This window comes from Stenella coeruleoalba, assembly GCF_951394435.1.
Source record: "Stenella coeruleoalba genome assembly, chromosome: 4".
Taxonomy (NCBI): Eukaryota; Metazoa; Chordata; class Mammalia; order Artiodactyla; family Delphinidae; genus Stenella; species Stenella coeruleoalba.
This window is the reverse complement of record NC_137149.1, coordinates 64,561,206-64,578,141: the sequence shown is the minus strand read 5'-3', so window position 1 is coordinate 64,578,141 and position 16,936 is coordinate 64,561,206. Positions and strand designations below refer to the sequence as shown.

Here is a 16,936-nt window from a genome sequence, read left to right as displayed (position 1 = left end):
AAACAAAATGTCTTTATCTAGATAATGGAATATTATTCAACCCATAGAGAAGAATCAAGGACTGATACATAATGCAACATGGATTGAGCTTTGAAAACATCATACTAAGGGAGACAAATCAGATAGAAAAGGCCACCAATTGTATGATTCCATTTATATTAATTGTCCAGAATGGGAAAATCCATAGAAACAAAAAATAGATTGCTGGTCGCCAGGAGTTGGGGGGAAGGAAGAATGAAGAGTGACTGCTACTGGATATGGGGTTTCTTTTTGGGGTGATCAAAATGTTCTGGAATTAGTGGTGATGGTTGCACAACTTGTATACTTTGAAAGGTTGAATTTTAAGCATTTGAATTATATCTTAATCAAAAAGTTGTATGAGAAAAAAATGCTAGTGCATGGCTGAGATCAAACCCGCATAGAAAAAAAAAAACAACCACATAGACCATGCAAACAAATTAATTTTATCTGACTCATAAACATAAAGGTGACATCAGAGTAATTCTTTATAATGCTATTTATTACATTGTATATATTTACCTGGCTTAAAATTTTAAGTTGTAAATTATCTACTACACTAGTGTTAACTTGGGGGAAAATTAAAGTTCAGTTTATGAAAATTAGAAGGAAACAGGCTGTTGGTGGTTCCAATGAAATTTATCAACTTGATAATAATTTTCATAACCATATTAACAAATATTTATTAAACCGATACCAGTAAGAGAACATGATGAGCATTTTGATAGATTATCTACTATAAGACCAGCACTGTACTAGGTTCCATGGGGTTTATATAAATGACAGTCCTTGTTTGAAATCTGGTTCAGGAAACAAGACTAAAGTAAATGAAGCACTTAGGGAGCAAGTGTGGTATATAATTTAGGACTGAATGGTATGTACAGACTCCTAGAATTGCAATCCTTAGTACTCTTTTATCTCAAACTTCTCTTTTTGCAGGTCCCGACTTTAGGATTAAGTGTGATAGAGTTGTGAAAAGGGGCAAACCCATTAATCTATTCAATAGATATTTAGTGAGCCTGCTATGTGCCAGAGATCTAAATGCCGCTAATTGAAATTATTACGAAAATGAAAATGACTCAGTTTAGCTATGTGCATCTAGCATTATGGGAAGGAAATGAGAGGGATTTCAATCAGCTTAATAGCAGACATTTTTCACTGTTGAACTTCCCCAGTTCAGTCCTATCCTGTGATAGCATATTAACAATCAGAAGAAGCAATGAAATTTGTGGTTAGGAAATACGAGTGTTTCTCAAGGTGCCCATGTATTCACCTACGTAAATATTTATATCTTTCTATTATCAAATACATATTCAAATTGGATGCCATAAATATTTAAATCAGAATTTAATTCTATTTTTCAGGGTAGACGGCTTGCGATTAAGCTACCATTTAACTTTTACCATTAATTTTTTTTTCTCCAGAAAGAACATAATGGATTCTGGATTCTGTCGTCAGAAATTGACCAAGGTTCCACCTTTAGTTACTAGCTGTGTAAACTTGGGCAAGTCATTTAATCTCTCAGCTTCAGTTTCCTCATCTGTAAAAGGTAGGTAGCAATATTGCCTACCTTGCTGCCCTGAGTTGCAGCAAGTTCAAGGTTGTCCTGAGTTCAAGACTAATGTAAATAACGGTTTTAGCATTGTACCTGGTACTTCATAGTTTTCAATTAACATTACCTATGATATTGGAGGAAAAGTTTAATTAATCTGCCTATTTCTCCAATTACAATTCACAAAGCAGCCATGGAGTTCTTGGAAATGGTGGATGTATTTGACCCTTACAATAATGTCTATTGTATTTTCACTGCTTTTTTCATTACATATTTCTGAAAACAAAAACTGAAAGTCTAAAAAAAGTCTTAATTATAAATAGGCTTTGGATGGGAACAATAAAATATTTAATGTAAGACAAGTTTTTAAATGGTAAACTTGCAGGGATCTAAGTTCCTTGAGATCAGAGTGGAAGAAATTCATGTCTAGAGAACAGAGAGGATCCTAGGCAGAAGGCAGGGACCTGAGGAGCCAGCCATAGCAAAACAGGAGGTTTTTGAAACGTAATGAGAGGTTTTGCTTCGGGCAACACTTGTGAAATCAACACTCGTGGAATTGGAAATTCTGTAAACTGACCAAGAAAATAGACGAGAAATTGAGCGATGAATGCCTTATTAAAAACCACAGGTCGTAGGGCTTCCCTGGTGGCGCAGTGGTTGAGAGTCCTCCTGTCGATGCAGGGAACCCGGGTTCGTGCCCCGGTCCGGGAAGATCCCACATGCTGCAGAGCGGCTGCGCCCGTGAGCCATGGCCACTGAGCCTGCGCGTCCGGAGCCTGTTGCTCCGCAACGGGAGAGGCCACAACAGTAAGAGGCCCACGTATCGGAAAAAAAAAAAAAAAAAAACCTACAGGTCCTCTTATGGCCTGCATCCTTGAATGAGTAGGCATCCTTTCAAAATTAAGGAAGATAAGACACAGGAGGGTTTAATCATTTGCCGTAAGTCACTAACAATATTCTTATTCTAAAAGTTTGTAGTTAGGCCCAGGCTCAATATTTCTCACTGTGAACTTGCTGAGGGAGATGAATTTCATACAGACAGAAAGTAGATTAGTGTTTGCCAGGGACTGGGCATGGGGAGTGGATGGGGACTGACTGCTACTGGATATGGGGTTTCATAATTAAAATCAATGGGGTGGTGAAGGGAAGAGACACGGTTCCTGCCTTCATGGAGATTAGCATCTATGAGGGAGATAGACAAGTAAAACAATCATTGTAGTACATTTTGTTAAATGCAATAGTGGGAAAAGTGAAGGAAGCCAGGTTAGTGGCATTTATGCAGGAAGTAAGTTCTAAGAATGAGTAAGAGTTAGTTAGAGGAAGAGGGATGGGAGGCAGCAGGAAGTAAATTATGGTGTTCCTGGCAAAATAAGCAGTATATTCAAAGGATCAGAGATGAATCAGCACATGGCATAGTTAGGAATCTGAAAAAAAAAAAAATTAGATCAATGGGAACAGGGTGGGAAGCAGAGAGAGACCCCAGATGGGGGTCAGACCACACAGGGGCTCACAGGTCACATCAGGGAGTTTGAACTCTATCCCCAAAACAATGGAGAACCATCAAAAGGTTTTAAGGAGGTAAGTGACATGACCTGATTTGAGTTTTTGAGAGATTACTGCAGAATGGAGAATGGACTAGGGTGAGCAAGCCTGGAAGCAGGGAGACTAGTTAGGAGGAAAATCTTGGTGAGAGATAGTGTGACTGAACCAGGGTGGTGGCAGGGAGGATGATGGGTAGAAGGAAGAGAGATTTTGGAACTGAATCAGCAGGACTTTGTGATTCATTGGAATGCGATATTAGAGAGAAGGAGGCAAGGATTATTCTGTTTCTGGCATAGGCAACTCAGGACCATTCACTGAGCTGAGAGCACAGAAGGGGAGATTTCAATTTTAGAAATATTAGGCTTGAGGTGCCTCTAAAGATATCCCCATGAATATGCATAGTGGGCAGTGGGTGGTACATGTCTAAAGCTCAGAAGACTGGCCTGGAGCCATGGACCAGTGAGTCTAGAGATGGTAATTGAAACCATGGAAAGAGATGAGTTCCAGGGAAAGTATAATAAGAAGAGAAGGGATCTCAGGATAGAATCATGAGGAACACCAACAAGTAAGAAACGAACCAAAGGGAGGAGCCTACTAAGGAGCCAGAAGCCAAGAGGAAGGAGGAGAATCAGAGGCTCATTGTGTCACAGAAGCCAAAGAAAAGAAGAAGTGGTCAAATGTGTCAAATGCTAAAAAGAAGTCAGTAAGACAAGGACCAAGAATTCTCTATCGAATTTAGTAACAAGGAAGTTGTTGGTAATTTTGGGATTTCAGTGGAAAACCAGATTTTAGTAGGTAAATGAGTGATCTGAAGATAAGGCAGTGGAAACAATCCTTTGAAGAAATGGGTCTGTGACATAGCTGAAGAGAAATGTGAGATCAAATGAAGTTTTCTTCAAACAAACTAAACAAAAAGAGTGGGAGGGAGTTAGCTAAATTTAAAAGATAAAAGGAACTAGCCAATAAAGAGGGGAAAGTTGAGGATGCAAGAGGGACTTCCCTGGTGGTCCTGGTGGTTCAATCCCTTGGCAGGGAACTAAGATCTTGCATGCCTCGTGGTGCAGCCAAAAAAAAAAAAAAAAGAATTTCAAGATGCAAGAGAAGGGTTTTAACTGATAGAACAAAATATTGCAGAAGGCAGGAGGCATTCACTTTGGATAGATAAGGAAGACAGGAGAGATGTCTCTTTCATTGTAACTGAGAGGGAAGGAGAGGATGTTTTGGATGCATTTGTTTCTGGGTTTCACGCAGTGTGTGCTGCTGCCAGCTCCTACTAGCTCACCAGAGCCAATTGTTAAACTTTCAGGAATTTTGAGATCTGGTTAACTTATGTTAATAGCTTGAATTCAGCCACAATGGGAATATTTACACCATGGAAATTGGCAGACACAGCAGATCAGAACTCCCCCACATCCCACCCTGAAGACTGTCAGTTATCAGTAATTTACCACCACACCCCTCGAGGTAGGAAAATGAAAGAGCTCCTCTCTGAATAGCACCATTTTCTCTGTTGGGTAAGAAGGCAGATTTCGTGCTGATGTCAGAGGTTTGAGGAAAGTGAAGAGAAGCTGAATCCTGTGAAGCATGGCAGACAGAGAGAGCGACCTAGGAAAATACGAAATGACTACCAGGCTGAGGTTGAAGACCATTAGTCTCGGTGGAATCAATCCATGCAGTTGTATGATTTCTCCTGCAAGCTGAGCAGCCTGGGGAGCTCAGCAGAGAAGGGAAGAGGTGATTTGATCCAGAGCCAGTCTTTTGCCTGGCAGTTGCGATGGAAGAACTAAATGGAGATAGGATGACAAAGCTATTTATAAGAAAGTAGCTGCAGTAATGGGCCATGGAACCCAAACTGTAAGGGGAGAGAGGTGAAAACAGAAGGTGATAAGTAAGGAGAAGGTGTAGGAGTCATGTTTTCCTGGTATCACATGCTTTGAGTCCGCTTGCTGTATCCTGGTCTCACCTTTGCAATCTGGTCCTCCCATTTGAAAGTGCCACTTTTAGAATGTGACAGATCCAGGTCCCTCAATCTTATATGGTACTCCAGCTTCATCTGACCATTAAATACTATATTGTTGTCCTTGTTTTAGACATCATATCTTAAAGATTGCAATGCCCGGTGTCATTGGAAGAGCTTAACAGCATTATTAACCACACAGGATAAATGAGTTGAAGCAGGGATAGGCAGATTTTTAACATTTTAGGGGGAATGATCTGATATTTGATCATTTTGATCCATATCACCAATGAATAATCATTGATATCCTGTAGTATATACAATCACTCCTGATCAGCAATAGTGAATATAATTGCCATGAGGATATCATTTTGCAAATTATTAGAAGAACATAAAAGTATTAAGTAACATGGGAGAACTTCAGGAAGTTAATGTAAAATCTCTAAATGGCATTCAAATAAGCTTATTTTCTTAGAGTAATTTAACCACCAGGAGGAAAACCCTTTCTGGATTATACAGAATTTGTTTATGGGGTAAGACCAGAAGCTGCCTTAGAGATGGGACTGTTAACTGGCAGAACCTCAAGAAAGAACAAATCTGCTATTATAAGACAAGACTCAGGGGCATAGGAACTAGTACTTTAATTTTAAGTGACAATGAGTTTTTATAGCTGATACCTGCTTATATCTTCCAAAACATTCTAAAGAGTATAACTGTCAGAAATCTGTGTACTTGGTGGACTACATTCCCCATTTCGCCTTTCCCTAAGATTAAATAAATTGAGTGTAGTGCCAGTATTTAATTTCTCAATATGTATATGTTACAGGGATTTTCTTTCTGAATTAAAAATGTCATTTCACTGAGATAACTGAATTGATGGTACTCTTGTGTTTGCAATTCCTCATGATTAGTGCCAGATTCAATAAATATAATTCATTTTCACCCACTACCCTGAGATTAGCTGATGTCATGGCATTGAAATAGCTAGAATCCCTGGTGCTATGGATATAAATCTTGCCCATGTAACTTACGTTCTTTCTTATGAGGTAAGTGAGGGTGAATGGCATGTAGTTTTCATACCCAGGATGACACTTCCTTCTCCATCAAAGTGATTACATTATTGCATTTCCCACTTGAATAGCTGACCCCTCAAAAACATAGCAAACAAAGCTGTTCATTTTAGTTTCCCTCATACTAGATTTTTTTCTTACCATTTTTTTTTTTCTAACCATTTTGTCTTTTCTAACCTTGAGGTATTTGGATACATGGTAAAAGGAAGAAATATCCTGGAGAACAGGAAGTGTACAATTTTCTTTCTTGTGTCACTCTTCACATTGGCCAGCAAGGGGAGTTATAGGAACAATTTCAGGTGTTTGAGCTGAGACAGTTACTTCCCACAGTTGATTATTAGTCACCATGTCTCTTGCACTGGACTTTCTGAATAACTCAGCTAGTATTTTTACTGTTGTGTGCCAGTGTAGTTTTCCTTTCATCTAATAGTTTGCTGAACAAAAATTAATTGTGAACTTCAAAGTGAAAATTTTACCAGAATGGTGGGACACTGGAAATGAAGTGAGCTTCTATGCCCAGGTGGCATAAAAATCTAACTGTAGCCGGGAGAAGCCCAAGCCCCCTTAATGAGGATAAGACAGCATTCAACTGGCTTCAATAAAAAGGGACTTAAATGGAAAAGAGGTGGCCTTGAGGAGAGCAGCGGGACTGCCAGGACTGAGAAGCCCATTGTTCTAAGTTCTCCTGGGGCTTATGGAGATTGACAAGGCACCTGCTGCTTTCCAGAGCTGAACATTCAGGGCAGCCCTGAAAACACCCAGGGCTGGGACACTCCCCCGGCCTCTGGCCCACAGCCATCCAGGAATCACCCAGCCCATGCTGGAGATTCAAAGACGTGGGCAGAAGGTGTGGGAAGAGCCCTCAGGAGGGATCTGGAGAGACAGTTTCCACTCTGTGAGCAACCCAGGACAGCTCTCTCCCCTTTAAATCACATTTCATGCTTCTTAGCTCCAACCAAGGATTTCTGTGGAGTCCCTCTACTAGTAACATGTACTCTCTGACCACTGTCACAGATAATGGTTCACTTCATTCGCTTAGTTTGGGACCAGGATCAATGATTATGTACCCTACTGACTGCCTTGATTCTGCTTCCCCAAATCCCCATCCTGGCTGCCCAAAACAATACTTTGCTGTTAGTGGCAAAATAGACTAAAAATCAGTAATCACTAGTTTTCTCTAGGTGAAGGTCAAATTCTAATTTAAATTATTTTAAATATATGTTTTGAATAAATTATTATCGCATGCTTCGCTTATGAACAAACTGCGTTGTATGGAGAAAAGAATGTGGTCCTGAGAGTCGGAGATGTAGATTTTAGTTCTGACTCTGCCGCTTAATAGCTGTATAATCTTGGACAAATCACATGATTTGGGGGGACTTAAGTATTCTCACTACAAAAGTGGGGAGGGTGGACAAACTGAGTGGACAAGATTCTAGACTTGAGAGTCAGGCAGAGCAGGATTTTCATCCTGGCTATTTCATGTATTAGCTAGATGACTTTAAGTAAGTGACTATTAGCATTATTTTAAGGCTTTAATGAGATAATGTGCATGAAACCCTTAGCATCATCCTTAGAATGTAATAAGCACTCAACAAAGAATAGTTATGATAATAACCATGATAATGATCATAAAATTAAGGTTCTATTAGGATGTTTTTTAAAACTCTAAAAGGCAGTGACTTGACTCAAGTGTTGTGACCAATTGCTCTGAATGCACCTGTTCGTTTGATCCTGTGCTTCTTCAAAGAATTTGTTAAGAAATAGACTGAAAGTTTAGAAAACTTTGCAAAGTGTTAGATTTTGTTGTATAGTACTGCAGTCACATATTCAGCAAACAATGTGATTATAGGCATTGTGATAAATACAGCCATGGGCTGATTTCCTTTTTTTTATGTCATAGTGTAACGTCTACTTCTAGTAAATCTGTAAAGGTTAAAATTTGTTTTCAGTAGTAGCGCAGTGAGTGACACAAGAGATGGATTGGCTCTTTTCAGTTTTAAAACTGATTAGAATTTTCTTTTAATTTACAAGTTTTGAAAATGTTCTCTCTATAAAGTTTAGGCTTAATTTAAAATTATTCTCAGATAGTAATAATGACTGGAAATGAGCTGTGTTCACCAGCTTTACAACGAGGATGACAAGTAGATATAACTTATTGAATAAGTATCTATTGAATGCCCATTACGTTCCAGGCACTGCTCTAGGTGTTAGGATACAGCAGTGAATAAAACAGACCAAAGTCCCACCCTCATGAAAATAACCTTCTGCTGAAGTTTGCCTTCTGTTGAGGCGCCAACTCTAATAGAGGGCCTGACCGTCAGGCTCTCTCTAGTGACAAGAATCAGGAAACCACACCAGGCCTCATTAAGGAAGGATGCTGTGGCTGATGGGTGACTTCCACCTGGGGTGAGGTGTGGGAGAGTCCAAGACTGTGCTGTATTTACCATCCTCACGGCAGAGCAGTGCTGTCCAATCAGGCAGCCACGTGCCACATGTGGCTATTGAGCTCTTGAACTGTGGCTAGTCCAAATTAAGATATACTCCAAGTATAAAATACACACTAGATTTCAAAGACCTAGTAAGAAAACAAGAAAGGAAAATATCTCATTAATAATTTCATGTTAATGGCATATTGAAATAACAATATTGTAGATATATTAGGTTAAATAAAATATATTATGAAAATTAATTTCATATTTTTACTTTTTAAAAATGTGGCTACTAGAACATTTTAATATTATACATGTGGCTCTCATTATATTTCTGCATGACAGCGCTGGTACAGTGTTATGTCCTGGCTTGAGTCCATGTAACACCACAAACTTCTTAACCAGCACAGGCAGGAGGCAACACTACGAAAAAGTGAAAATGTGCTGGCTTCTTTTTTAACTTTCTCTTCTTTTAGGTACTGCCTGATCCCTCAGTCTTCTGCCTGGAACTCTGAGAGGACTCAGACACATTTCATGGAGCTATTTCCAGGCAGTTTTCCATACTTCAAAAGTGTCCTATCCTATCAGAACTTTACTGTTCAGAGTCCCATTTCTGTGAGATATTTAGCTTTCTACGTTGTTAATAGATTCTGACGTTTAGGATATCATCTTTTAAAATGTGTCCATTAAATGCACGTACCCTGTAATAAAATACCTTGGCTGAGAGAGATCAATCTCAAATAGTGGTGATTTTGTACTGAGTAATAGAGCTGGAGCACTTTTTCTACCTGGCACAGAAGCACAGAGACTATAATCTCACCTTGTCCACAACTGTCCACTGTGATCAAGACCAGCCAAGTCTTCCCTACACATCCTCCCTCCCTAGTATTTGGACATTATTTCACAGTTCACAAAGTGCTTTCACAGAAGGTTTCTCATTTTAGCTTCCAACCACTCCATGAAATAGGTAAGGATGGACTTATTAATTGATTTAAATAGAAGATTTTAAAAAACTGAGGCCAGGAAGCAACAGGTCTTCTGGCTATCGCGGTCTGTGGAGGAGGAGTCCAAGATGATCCATGGGGACGTGGAGAATAGTGGAAAAGGAAAGTGAGTAGAACTGTCCTAAAGGTCTTAGCTGTGGGATGGAGGGGAGTTGGGGATGGGGTGGTGGTCAGCAGGGCTGGATTAGAACATTATAGTGGGAGTTATACTGCAACTCAGGGTTATTTTCAAATAATACTAGAGACATATATTCTGATATAGAAGATAGGGAAAGGGATAGAATGGGAAAAAATACAGGAGATATGCCAAATTAGATAATGGAAAGTATATTAACTTGTTGAAATGAGCAAATATAGAGAAAAAGGAAAAGAGCAAACAAAAATCTAAATTGATCAATATCGTGTAAGATAAGAACATTAGATGTGATAAGCTCAATGTACCCATTAAAAAGCAGAAACTAAAAACAAAAACAAACAAAAAAAAAGCAGAAACTGCCAGATTTGGTGAAAAAGCAAAATTCAGCCATGTGGTAGCTATAAGGATCATGCTTAACAGGGTATCAAAAAAACATATGCATGCAGACAAAACTATAATTCAAAAAGATACAGGCACCCCTATGTTCATAGCAACACTATTCACAATAGCCAAGACATGGAAACAACCTAAATGAATGGATAAAGAAGATGTATTATATATATACAATGGAATACTACTCAGCCACAAAAAAGAATGAAATAATGCCATTTGCAGCAACATGGATGCAACTAGACAATATCATACTAAGTGAAGTAAGTCAGAAGGAGAAAGACAAATACCATATGATATCACTTATATGTGGAATCTAAAATATGACACAGATGAACCTATCTATGAAACAGAAACAGAATCACGGACATAGAGAACAGACTAGTGGTTGCCAAGGGGGAGGGGTCTGGGGGAAGGGATGGAGTGGGAGGTTGGGTTAACCGAAGTAAGCTTGTATATACAGAACGGATAAACAACAAGATCTTACTATATAGCACAGAGAACTATATTCAATATCCTATGATAAACCATAATGGAAAAGAATTTTTTTAAAAAATGTATATATATGTATACCTGTACACTTTGATGTACAGCAGTAATTAGCACAACATTTAAAATCAACTAGACTTCAATAAAAAAAAAGACAGCAAATGCAAGGAAAAAGAAAGCAGGCTGGTAACATTAATATTAGACAGATGAAATTAAAATTGAAAGCATCAAGCAAGATGAAGAACTTTATGTAAGCACATAAAATTAGGTAAATAAATTTACAAGCTTTGGACTTCCCTGGTGGCACAGTGGTTAAGAATCCACATGCCAATGCAGGCGACATGAGTTCAATCCCTGTTGGGGAAGATCCCATATGCCACAGAGCAACTAAGCCTGTGCACCACAACTACTGAGCCTGCGCTCTAGAGCCCGTGAGCCACAACTACTGAAGCTTGTGCACCCTAGAGTCCGTGCATTGCAACTACTGAGCCCACGTGCCACAACTACTGAAGCCCGCATGCCTAGAGCCTGTGCTCTGCAACAAGAGAAGCCACCGCAATGAGAAGCCTGCACATCGCAACGAAGAGTAGCCCCGGCACGCAGCAACTAGAGAAAGCCTGCGCACAGCAACAAAGACCCAATGCAGCTGAAAATAAATTTTAAAAAAAATATACAAGCTTTAAAATTTATTTATAAAAAGAAAGATAACAAAAGTTTATCACGGGGACTTCCCTGGTGGTCCAGTGGTTAAGACTCGGCACTTCCACTATAGGGGTCATGGGTTCAATTCCTGGTCGGGGAACTAAGATGCCACGTGCCATGCAGTGCAGCCAAAAAAAAAAAAAAGTAGGGACTTCCCTGGTGGTACAGTGGTTGAGAATCCGCCTGCCAATGCAGGGGACACAGGTTCGAGCCCTGGTCCAGGAAGATCCCACATGCTACAGAGCAACTACTGAGCCCACGTGCCACAACTACTGAAGCCCACGTGCCTGGAGCCGGTGCTCCGCAACAACAGAAGCCACCACAGTGAGAAGCCTGCACGCCACAGTGAAGAGTAGCCCCGCTCGCCGCAACTAGAGAAGGCCTGTGCGCAGCAACGAAGACCAAGTGCAGCCAAAAATTTTAAAAAATTAAAATAAAAAAAATTCTGGAAAAAAATAAAGAAAAATGAAAAAAAGTAGAAAATAAAAATCTTTGGGAAATTATCTTTATTTTTTAAAATGTTTATTTATTCATTTGGCTGTGCCAGGTCTTAGTTGCAGCACAAGGGATCTTTTAGTTTCAGCATGAGAACTCTTAGTTGCGGCATGTGGGATCTAGTTCCCTGACCATGGATCGAACCCAGGCCCCCTGCATTGGGAGCGTGGAGCTGTAGCCACTGGACCACCAAGGAAGTCCTGGAAAATTATCTTTAAAAAAAAAGTTTATCATGGATTTAATCATCATTAGAAAGCAAAAATAAACATTAAAGGAACTAAGAATCTATTTTAAGAAATTAGCAATGAGAAAAAGGAAAAATAACCAGAGAAATAAGGGAGAGTTATTAAGGCTAAAAGCCAAAACCAATGAAATAAAAAACAAAAATGATAGAGAAGACAAATAAATCTAAAATCTGGTGCTTTGAAAAGATTAATGATATAGACACTTTCTCCTCCCCTTCTCCCTCCTCACACACTGCAAGGAGCAGAAAGAGGCAAAATGAGGAATGAGAAAGAAGTCCTATCCCCAGATACAGGAGAGATTAAAGGAATAGTTACAGAGATTACTTCATGAAATTCCATGGCAGCAGTTTGAAATTTTAGAGAAAATTAATGATTTCCTGGTGAAAAACAAGTCAGTAAAATTAACCCCAAAAGAAGTAGAAAATATGAACAAACTATTATAGAAGAAATTGAAAAGATGATTTAAAGTCTTCTATCAAAAAAGGCCACCAGGGCTTCCCTGGTGGCGCAGTGGTTGAGAGTCCGCCTGCCGATGCAGGGGACACGGGTTCGTGCCCCGGTCCGGGAAGATCCCACATGCCACGGAGCGGCTGGGCCTGTGAGCCATGGCCGCTGAGCCTGCGCGTCAGGAGCCTGTGCTCCGCAACGGGAGAGGCCACAACAGTGAGAGGCCCGCGTACCGCAAAAAAAAAAAAAAAAAAGGCCACCAAAACCATATGGCTTCCCTGCCAAGTTTATTTGACTTTAAAAGAAGATATAATTACCAAGTTATTTATCATTCCAGATGAAACTCTTCTAATTCACTGCATAAAACGGCAAACTTTAATACCCAAACCTAAAAAATATAATATAATAACATAAAGTACAGACCTATCGCACTTATGAATATAGATGCAAAAATTCAAGATAAAATATTAGCAAACAAATCTAATTGTGTAGCAAAAGAATAATATACTATGACCAAATAGGATTTATTCCAGAATATAAAAATGGTTCATTACCAAATAATCTATTACATCAATAAAGTAAAGGAGAAAAAATAAGCATGTCAATAAATGCTAAAAACATATTCAATAGAATTCAGCAGCCATTCCTGATAAAATCTCTTAGAAAAATAACAGTAGAAGGAAACCACTTAAATATGTTTAAGATTAACAAAACTCAGCGAGCAAATATGCAGTGGCAAACCACAAAACCCATTTCAATCAAAAATAGGATAGCTGGGACTTCCCTGGTGGCGCAGTGGTTAAGAATCTGCCTGCCGGTGCAGGGGACATGGGTTTGAGCCCTGGTCCAGGAAGATCCCACATGCCACGGAGCAACAAAGCCCGAGTGCCACAACTACTGAAGCCCGTGCACCTAGAGCCCGTGCTCCGCAACAAGAGAAACCACCGCAATGAGAAGCCCGCGCACCGCAACAAAGGGTAGCCCCGGCTCACCACAAGTAGAGAAAGCCTGCGCGCAGCAACGAAGACCCAATGCAGCCAAAAATAAATAAAGACCTTTAAAAAAAAAAAAAAGGATAGCTGCCATCCCCAATATTATTTACATTGCCTTATAGGTTTTGACAAGCAAAGAAATTAAAATAATTGCCATCTATCTAGGAGAAAATGAAAAAGGACCTCCCCTATACACTATTATAAAATACATTCTTAGAGGTTTAAAAACTTAAATGTAAAAATATAACTCAATAACGATATCACACAAAGAAGTGTAGGTTATTATATATGTTCAACCTAAAGGGTGAGGGAACATATCTTTCTGACCATGGCTGAAAAATTCCAAAGCTGTAAAAGAAAAGATAGATATACTTGACTATATAAAAATGGCTGTCTTCGTATGACAGAAGACATAAACAAAGCAATAAACAAACAGGGGGCTTGGAAACATACTTTTATCCTTTGCATTTTTTCCCTAGATACATTATTCACACATTCAGAAAAAAAAGAAAAGGCTATTTTCTCTGTGGAAAACAAATCTGATAAGAGCTAGAGAGTCTCTGAGGAAAGAGCACAAACACATACAGTATCAGGGTCTGCTTAAACCCCACTCATTCACACTAGGGCTGGTCCATGTATCCTAAATTAAGAATTCCTCAATAATAAGAACAAAAGCAAATAACTGCATTAAAAATGGGCTAAAAACTTGAATAGATATTTCTCAAAAGGAGATATGAAAATGGCCAACAGCATATGAAAAAAAATCAGCATCACTAACTATCAGGGAAATGCAAATTAAAACCACATGAAATATCACCTCACACCCATTAGGATGTTTACATAAAAACAAAAACAGAAAATAACACGTTTTGGTAAAGATGTGGAAAATCTGGAACTCTTGTGCACTGTTGGTAGGAATCTGAAATGGTATAGCTGCTGTGGAAATCGGTATGCCGTTTTCTCAAAAATTTAAAAATAACATTATCATATGACCCAGCAATTCCATTTCTGGGTATATACCAAAAGAATTGAAAATAAGATCTCAAAGAGATAGTAGTACATCCATTTTCATAGCAGGATCATTGGAGTAGCCAGGAAGTGAGGGATTCAGCAATGCAAGAATCCCTCAACAAATGAATGGCTAAACAAAATGTGGTGTATATGTAAAATAGAATATTAGTCTTAAAAAGGAAGAAAATTCTGGCACATACTACACCACGGATAAGCCTTGAAGACATTATGCTAAGTTAAATAAGACAGTCACAAAAAGACAAATATTTATATGAGGTATCTACAGTAGTCAAATTCATAGAAACAGAAAGTAGAACGGTGGTTTCCAGGAACTGGGAAGTATTTGTTTAATGAGAATAAAGATGCAATGTCGCAATATGAAAAAGTTCTTGAGATTGGTTGCACAACAATGTGAATATACTGGACATTACTAACCTATATATTTTTTAATGGTTAAGATGGTAAATTTTACGTTATGTGTATTTTACCACAAAAATCCCTGCCCTACACATTTTCTACATACATAATTTTAACTGCTATAAGCAAATACCATTGACCTCAGATTTGTAACTCTAGTACAAAGTTCTCCCCTGATGTGATGATTTATATCTCTGATTGCATACTGGGCTTCTCTTACTTGGTTATATTCCACTGGCTTTTTAAACTCAGCATGTCCAAAACTATTTTACCCACAAACCTGGTCCTCCTCCTATTTCCTATTCTATGCCCATGAATGAATGAATGAACAAATGAATGCACCTTGGATTTTTTTCATAGGAACCTAATAATCTGTCTGATATCAAGACAATGGGTCATTTGAGTCCTGTTATATATTTTTTGTAATGGTTTTATTGACATATAATTCACCTACCATACAATTTGCCCATTTAAAGTATACAGTTCATGGCTTTTAGTATATTCACAGAGTTGTGCAATGTTAACCATAATCAATTTTACAATATTTTCATCACCTCCCTCCAAAAAACTCTGCACTTTTTAACTATCACCCCGCAGTCTCCCCATCTCCTCCAGCTGTAAGCAACCACTAATCTACTTTCTGTCTTTGTAGATTTGCCTATTTTGGACATTTTAAGTAAGTGGAATCACATAATAGGTGCTCTTTTGTAACTGAGCATAATGTTTTCAAGATTCACCCATGCTGTAGCATATATCAGTACTTCGTTACTTTTTATGGACAAATAATATTGCATTGTATGGATAAATCACATTTTGTTTATCCATTCATCAGTCAATGAACATTTGGGTTGTTTCTACCTTGGCTGTTATGAATAATGCTGCTATGAACATTCATGTCTAAGTTTTTGTGTGGACATATGTTTTCATTTCTCTTTGGCATATATCTAAAAGTAAGCGAATTAATGGGTCAAATGGTAACTATGTGTTTAACTTTTTTTTTTTTTTTTTTTTCTTCTTGGCTGTGTTGGGTCTTCATTGCTGCGCCCAGGCTTTTTCTAGTTGCAGTGAGCCGGGGCTACTCTTCGTTGCGGTGCGCGGGCTCTAGGCGTGCAGGCTTCAGTAGTTGCAGCATTTGGGCTCAGTAGTTGTGACTCGCGAGCTCTAGAGCGCAGGCTCAGTAGTTGTGGCGCACAGGATTAGTTGCTCTGTGGCATGTGGGATCTTCCTGGACCAGGGCTCGAACCCATGTCCCCTGCATTGGTAGGCGGATTCTTAACCACTGCACCACCAGGGAAGCCCCTTGTTGAATGGTCTTGATACCTTTGTCAAAAACCAACTGACCATAGATATATGAGTTTATTTCTGGACTCTGAATCCTATTCCATTGATCTACAAATATATCTTGTCCTAGTACCACATTATCTTAAACACTGTTGCTTTGTAATAAGTTTGAAATCAAGAAAGGTGAGTCCTCCAATTATGTTCATCTTTTTTCAAGATTAGTTTAGCTATCCTAGGTCTCCTGAGTTTACATATGAATTTTAGGATAATCTTATCAATTTCCACAAAGAGGCAACATAGGATTTTTATAAGGATTGTGCTGAATCTGTAAATCAGTTTGGAGAACATTGCCATTTAACAATATTAAGCCTTCAAATTATGAACATAGGATTTTTTTCCTTCTTTAATCTTATTTAATTTCTTTCAGCAATGTTTTGTAATTTTATGAGTGTAAGTTTTGTACTTCTTTTGTTAAGTTCCTAGATGTTTTATTCTTTTTGATGTTGTTATAAATGGAATAATTTCTCTATTTCATTGTAGATTGTATATTGCAAGTATATAAAAATACGATTGATTTTCATATATTGATCTTGAACCCTGCAAAGTTGCTGTACTTATTCATCACATTATGTTTTGTTTACTTATGTTTGAACCAGAAAATTATAAACCAAAAGAGTTTATAATTGTTGCCAAATGTTACCATTTGGAATTATTGAAGTAGAGGGCATAGAGGAATCAATTTCCAATTAATACAACATT

The 16,936-nt window shown here is 38.5% G+C and overlaps 1 protein-coding gene across 2 annotated transcripts in view; it reads left to right on the top strand.

Annotated features, from left to right (window-relative positions):
* The first annotated feature begins 1,466 nt into the window (after window positions 1-1,466).
* The window catches only part of RBM47 (RNA binding motif protein 47), a 237,747-nt gene continuing 222,277 nt past the window's right edge, over window positions 1,467-16,936 (top strand). The window contains exon 1 of one of the 2 annotated variants that reach the window (XM_079919112.1): window positions 1,467-1,567. The gene's annotated coding sequence lies outside the window, so the exon portion shown is untranslated. Of the gene's footprint in view, window positions 1,568-2,486; window positions 2,510-16,936 lie in introns of those variants that run through there. The other variant, XM_079919113.1, reaches the window with a different exon arrangement.